The 7,143-nt window shown below is 32.2% G+C and overlaps 1 long non-coding RNA gene across 5 annotated transcripts; it reads right to left on the reverse strand.

The window, feature by feature from the left end:
• Positions 1–5,549: 5,549 nt before the first annotated feature.
• LOC135135210 (uncharacterized) lies at positions 5,550–6,849 on the reverse strand. Of its 5 annotated transcripts, none has more exons than XR_010281472.1 (4): positions 6,570–6,849; positions 6,426–6,514; positions 6,035–6,377; positions 5,550–5,979 (listed from the first exon to the last, which is right to left on the reverse strand). It is a non-coding gene; the product is annotated as an uncharacterized LOC135135210 (long non-coding RNA). The 5 variants fall into 5 exon arrangements; XR_010281470.1 differs by having other exon boundaries at positions 5,550–6,147; positions 6,199–6,377; positions 6,570–6,844; XR_010281469.1 differs by having other exon boundaries at positions 5,550–6,147; positions 6,204–6,377; positions 6,570–6,841.
• Positions 6,850–7,143: the final 294 nt, after the last annotated feature.

The following is a 7,143-nucleotide window of genomic DNA, read 5'->3' on the forward strand; positions in this document are numbered from 1 at the left end:
TTTCCAAAATTAGATAACTTTACAACTGCAGTTGGGAATTGGAGTTTTGTAAAAGTAAATTATTTCGGAAAGAATTTGTGAGTGGAATCTTCTAATCACAAATTCCTTCTGTCCTTCTATCTGGAGGGACTTTATTGTATTCTTTTTTCTTAAGTTACAACCCTAGTGTAAGTGGCTTGCAATTTTGCCGTACATTATTTTTACTTACAACATTTAACTGTAACTGTAATTAAATAGAGCAATTTTCATTTAAAATAATTATTCTTAATCAGGCAACGCGACATATGGTGGAGGCGCCGGGTAAAAGGGGGTTATTTTGTACCAACTGCATACCTCATCTCAACTTTCTAATCATATCATCTACATATATTTTGTACTATAGAAACTCAACAGAAACTCAAGCTTACTTGTCACGATAAAAATTGGAGAAACATTTGCAATGAGGTTGAGGTGTTGTGAAACAAAGTAATTAAACATTTTTGATGTTTTTTTTCGTTAAATGCAAACCGTGTTTTTATTTTGTTGTTGTAATTTTGGAATAGGCAGAATTTTCAAAACCCTTAAAGTGGAATGTTTTCTATTACAGAATCTATAACAAGAAGTACGTAGATTAGATTTTAGTTCAACGATCTTGGCCAACTTAATCTTATCAGATATTAAATAAAATAATGTCATAAATCACGCAATTGCAGTTAAATTGGAGGTTTTATATATTTTTTTGTGGGCTAGGGGTTCAGAGTTATATTTCCAGCCCTTAAGTTTAAACTGATCTAAATGGAGCTAGGGAGAAACTACATGCGTTATGGAGAATTTGCGTCTGTCCAAAGTATCCAGTTACTAAATTTGAATCACGGTCAGTCGTTTCGTTTCTTGGCAAATAAAATTAAGTACTTTGATTGTGCAGCTGCTATATTACAATGTATCCAAAGACAGGTAGGATCAGAAATGAGGTAAACTTTTTCTTCAATTTAAAAGATAACATAAAGATACCTAAATCAGTTAAGCACTGTAACTACTGCGGAAAGAAAGAATATTCTCCATTGCGGCGATGTCAAATTTACACTAGTAAAATCAATAAGAGAAACACGAAATAGCCTAACGTATTTAAATACAAAACCAGAATAAAAAATTGACTTGAAAAAGGATAATTTTAGTAAAATAAGGAAAACGTGTGCTTAAACTGAATAACACAGTCCAAAATCACCAATGGCACAGTTATACACACCTAATACTTATTAAAGGCCCGTGTATTAGTAGGGCTAGGAACGTTAGGTTCGTTGTTCACGCGTTGATCACGCATTTTCGTTACTCCAGTTGTTTTGTGATTTTAAGATAAAAGAAAACGAATTTTTACTGATATCATTATTATTAAAGTATAAATTGAGTGTATGCGTAATGTCTGTGTTGCCACCAGAATTGTAACAAGAAACTACAAAGAGAAAAAAGAACAAAAATGCGCAGGTGAAAAAAAAAGATTGAGTTTAAAAGCACTCTCGAACTGAATGGATGTAACTAAACAGGCCATTATAACCGTACTTTCGAATTACACAATGTTTGCAGTCCACAATCGATCTAATCTATTTTTAAAACTATTTATAGAAGGCGCAGAGGTAGAATATTCCATGAGTTAAAAATGATACCCTTATTAATTTATATAGATAACTTGAAAGATGATCTACGAAGTGCTTGATGTTGATTTAGTACAAAAATATGTTTTCTGTTGTGGTCAGAGAAATCATTCAAAGGTTTATTTATAAGTGAAAATTAGGTCACCACGTTTGTATCGATCACTAGGAGCTTGTAACTTTAGTAAGTTAAATTGTTCAAAATATGTGTACTAGTGGATACGGTAACATTGTGACTCTTGGTGTTAATCAATTCAATGAAACAAAGATGTGTCGCGAACTTACGAGATTAAGTGTTGTGATTGTCATAACATTTCTAGAAACGAATGTACTTATATGCATAAGACTGAAACCAATTAGTTATAGAATCCCTAGAAAAGTCTAAGTAAAAAAAGGGACTATGCATGCTCGCTTGGTAGTTCACTGATATGTACAAACCAAGACTATGATGATAACATTTATAATCTGGAAATTCGTTAGACATTCAATCATTTTGTAGTTAAGGCGGAAGGCAAAAATGCATAAATGCCTAAATGATGGAACATTGTAAACGTAATCACCTGAAATAAGACTGATAATTATGCAACATTGGAGCACACAAATCATTAAGAGGAGAAAGTTAATCATACATATTGTTTTGAGTTCTTGCTGTTAAAAACTCCACAGTCCACTTTACGTCCACAAAAAGATCGGCCATAGAACGTGGTTAAATGTTCTTGTGCAGTCTGAGAAGACTGTATCCATAGGGTTGCTCTTGCATAAGAAGAAAATTGTTGATGTACAATTAAGTATAACCATATTGTATGTTATTCTAAGCCTAGCACAAAACTTAAAATTTAACAATAAAATTTTGATACATTATTGTTTTATTGATATTAATATAATCCAGTAGAGAATCACCAATTACATGACCATCCAATAAAAAGAAACAAAAATAACTAAAAATTAATTAGTTCTTAATTACATTCATGTTATTTCAGAAAAAAGTTGCGATGATTTCCGCATATTTTAAATAATAATAAGATAATGAAATAATAATCGAACAATATTTCCGATTTTATCACTGTTCCTGGGCAAAGTAAAACTATAAATTATGAATACTGTTCCTAATTTTTTTTTGAGAACCTTTTCATTGCTAAAAAATTTCAAGAAAATTGGAATAATGTGGCAGTGTCGCATCGGAATTTGGAAAATAAACTGTTGTTGTGAGGCTTAACAAGAGGTTAAAATTAAAATTGCAAAAATATTGTTACGAAATAAATCCATACGCCGCCCCGGTATGGGTCTTCTAGTATGTAGTATGACTCATAAGCCGGGCGGTGTGCGGCGTTAGTTAAAGGAAAGTCTGGAAGCGGATGTCGCGACGGGCCCAGAAAACCCTCGTAGCGACGTTCTGGATCCATCGAGAGGCACGTATAGGTTTAGATAAGGGTACCGTCGGGAACGATAATTATTCAGCTAATTCAGCGAGTCCAGTCAGCAAGTCGAGTCGAATGAACGAATACGTTCAAGTTGCACCACGGAGTTATTCTGCATATAATCGCTGTAATAGTTAGTCGTGTAATTTGAGTTATTAAGAAATAAATTGTTGAGTTTTACCCACCCCGATTTTAATCATCCGTCCAACGTAACACAACACTGGTGAGATTTGAAATTAATAAGGGGATTTACGACGAATTACGGGCAGATTGGACAAGAATTCTGAAGATTGATGCCTGTTGAGACTAAAGCTCAAACCGAGAAAATGGAGGAACAAGTAAAGCAGGTGATGCCTATGCTCGCAGAAATGAAAAAAGAAATGGGCACAGGAATGGAAAAAATGGACGCACGAAACAAAGAAATAGACGAAAAGATGGACACAAGAAATAAATCAAAAAATGAATGCAATAATAGAAGAGATGAACGAAAAAATGGAAAATATGGACGAAAAAATAGACAAGCAAAAAATAAGATAATCATCAGCCTAAGTGAAAAATTCCAAAAGGAAGTGGAAGCAAATAAGAATGAAATAGAAGAAATCAGAGAAGAAATGAAGGACGTAAAAACAAATCTGGAAAATATGGAAAATATTGTAGGACGAAACATGGTCTGAATGGAGCATCAGTGAAAAAGTGAGTTAGAAAAATCCGTGGAATGTGTAGAAGACCGAATGGAGAGTAAAATGAAGAAATTTGAAAAAATAATAAAAAATGCAGCAACCGCTGGTTCAGGTTATGTGGTGTCGGCCCACAGGACAATTCAACCACCCACCTACGATGGTAAGACGCCGTGGTCATCATACAAGAAGCAGTTTGAGGCAGCAGCGACAGCGAATCTTTGGGAAGAAGAACAGAAAGCTACAGCCTTGGTAATAGCGTTGCGAGGTGCAGCGCTGTAGGTACTCCAAACCACAGAACAACCAAACTCTGTCTGAAGAAGATAGAAACAGATACAGTGCCCTAACTGCTGCTCTAGAACTTTGGTTTGGGGATGAACATTTGAAACAAGTTTTTGCAACCCAAGTAAAAACAAGAACTCAAAAAGCTGGAGAATCTCTTCAAGAATTTGCAGCAGTACGTCTTGCATACTCCGACGCACCACCATCTTTTCAAGATAGGCTTGCGACAGAAACCTTTGCAACGGTGAAGTTAAGAAGATACTACAAGTATTGAGGTATCAAACATCATCTGATGACCTGATTTGCGCGCTGGAAGTGGAGGCGGCGTACGATTCTTCAAGAACGCTCAACAGCTTCTTCTTCAAGTCATCGACGTAATCTGTGACTCGTATTCAGGGCAATTCGAATATTACATTTAATTTGTTCCTCAGTGCCTGAATTTTTTTCTAGTAACCGAGATTTATCTGTCATAATTATAAGAAAACATCGTGGCTAAAATATCTAAAAGCCAGCTGTTACTATTGAGAATCATATTATACTGTTTCATATTTGAAATATAAAAAAAACTTGTAAGAATTAGGTACCTTTTGTGTCTATGAATTGTTAACTAAACTGGAAATAAGCTATAGATTGAACTCTTTAAGAAATAGACTATTGGACGTACATACAGACTGTTCGAAATGTCGCGAACACTCTTAAGTGTAGGTACATTATCAAGAGATTCGACAAGTACGAAGAAAATAATCAAACTTTTCGATGTACATTGCTACTGCATGAAAACTTTTTATTTCTTAAGAAGATAAGCACAACTCTTATTATAACTTTAATTACATTGGACAAAAACAAAAATAGGAATGGAATTTTATCATACTAAAAAACCCATTTATAAATTTGTCTATTATGAGGGAAATAGTAATTAAACATTACTGTGAGGAACAAAAATATGAACTAAACGTTTCATTGTAAGTTATCGTGATAATTGAATCATCATTTTGTTATTTAACACAGCAAAAGCGCTCAACTTTTAGCTCACATATCTGCGCCACAGGTAAGGAATTTTTTCAATATTTTTCTAGTATTTAACGACATCCCTCGATTATGTACCTTTAGGGGCGTTTGCGACATTCCTATAGTTCAATAAAACTAACAAATAATAGATACGTTAACTTCAAATGATGAAAAATAAGCTGGAATGCATAGAAAAAAAACCTTTTAAATAATTTTATGTCCTGCTTTACCAGTAGATGGGATGCGAGCTCGAATTTACCTAAATTTAGTTACATAATTTGAAAATTGTTATGAGTAGAAATAAATAATTATAAGCATCAATTTACGAGATGTATCAATTGCTATTCTACAATAAATGAAACCACTATTCCCCAGTAACATTTTATATGTAATCAATATTGAAGTTCTAACATTTAAATAATATGGGTAACGACAGATTTTTTTTTTAAAAATCAATATTGGTTTTAAATATTGAATATATATTTATTTTCAATGTTTAATACTTATTTAGTTCAGAACATTTAATAAATGTTCTTCATATGAAAGGGGGTATGGATATAAAAAAAACTTGTATGGAATACAATATAAAATTTATTAAACACAAAAATATATTGTCACTGGAAATAACAGTGTATTTGAAACGTTGCGGCAATATTTATACATTTAAAAATTATTTGTCCTAGAACCAATTCGTTGAAAATTTGTACCGGGTGATTGTTTTTTAATTTTTGCTGTAGTTACCCATGACACTTATGTCAGCAGTGAAACTGAAACTGCTGGCATAAGCTTCATGGGCAACCAGAGCATAAATTTAAAAAATCACCTGATGTGAAACACAATATAAATTTTTTAAACATAAAAATACACTGCCAACTTACAATGAAATAAAAATACACTGTCAATGGAAATAACAATGTTCTGCTACATTTCAATCGTTATACAGAAATATTTATTTAATAATTATTTGCTCTATAACCAATTCATTGAAAAGCGATATAATTAATTAAAATAAAAAAAATCATACCTCATGTTTTTTTCGATGAGAATTCATTCTTGCTTTTGTCTGCGCTTAATGAGGTCCTACCATTTTTTAAATTTCAGCAGTTGTGGCGTTTTTGTCACGTTTCCGTGTGGTACCTACAATTAAATTAACTTACAAATTTCGTAATTTTTAAGAAATCACATAACTTTACATATTGTAGCCTTGTTAATTGTGAGTTCACTAAAAGAGAGCTTATTTTTTCCTTGCCCTGAAAACTTGAAAGCAATTTGGTTCATTATTAATAATTTCTTCAAAATTGCATAGGTACATGTTTTTTACATCTTCTCTTCCTGGCAAATAAACATTATTATCAGTCTGAAACTAACTAGTTTATAAATACTAGGAGTTAATAATAAGAATAATAAATGCTTACCAATTCATTCAATTTCTGCGTATCTCCCGCAATTTCTAACTGGATTTCTTCTTTTTTTTGGTTGCGCCCGGACATTCATCATTTTATCTCTACATTCATAATGTGCTTATATTCAGAAATATTAAACCTCTTAAATATACTTACGTGTTGAGAAACTGCATTTTCTGCATTGCTTGCAGAAGTGAGGTTATGTAGGGTTAGTACTGTTTTTCTTGACAAAACGGTATTTATTGCACTATTCTGAATTTATCGCAGTACCGATAATCACAATTCACAATAGGACAAACACCATGAACTTACACAAAATACTTTTTGAACCACCAACAATAACAGAAAATATGTATATGTTGCACATTGCGCAAACGCGTTCCAGCAGAGCAAGCGCAAATTTAAGTAAGTTTTATAAAAATGATGAATAAAATTATTATTTTTTGTTCGCAAAAATAAAAAAATATTAATTTTTAATGAGCAATTAATAGTGTGCAACACGATATTTCGAATAGTGTCAATTTCACAATAGCTGGTATTTTTTCAAATCAATTTTTAATGTTGCTCCAATAAAAACCGTATGACATAAATTACCTACAAGTTGTCCCAACATGGTACTTTTTTTTTTCATTTTTGTTGTTCGGTATCTTGATAAAAAGACATTTCATAAATATGTAATATATGTTGAAATTCATATATAAATTTATAAATATAAAATGAATATTATATA

Source organism: Zophobas morio, unplaced genomic scaffold (assembly GCF_036711695.1).
Source record: "Zophobas morio isolate AGI-343-1 ecotype UQ-CSIRO unplaced genomic scaffold, CSIRO_AGI_Zmor_V1 ptg000024l, whole genome shotgun sequence".
NCBI classification, from domain to species: Eukaryota; Metazoa; Arthropoda; class Insecta; order Coleoptera; family Tenebrionidae; genus Zophobas; species Zophobas morio.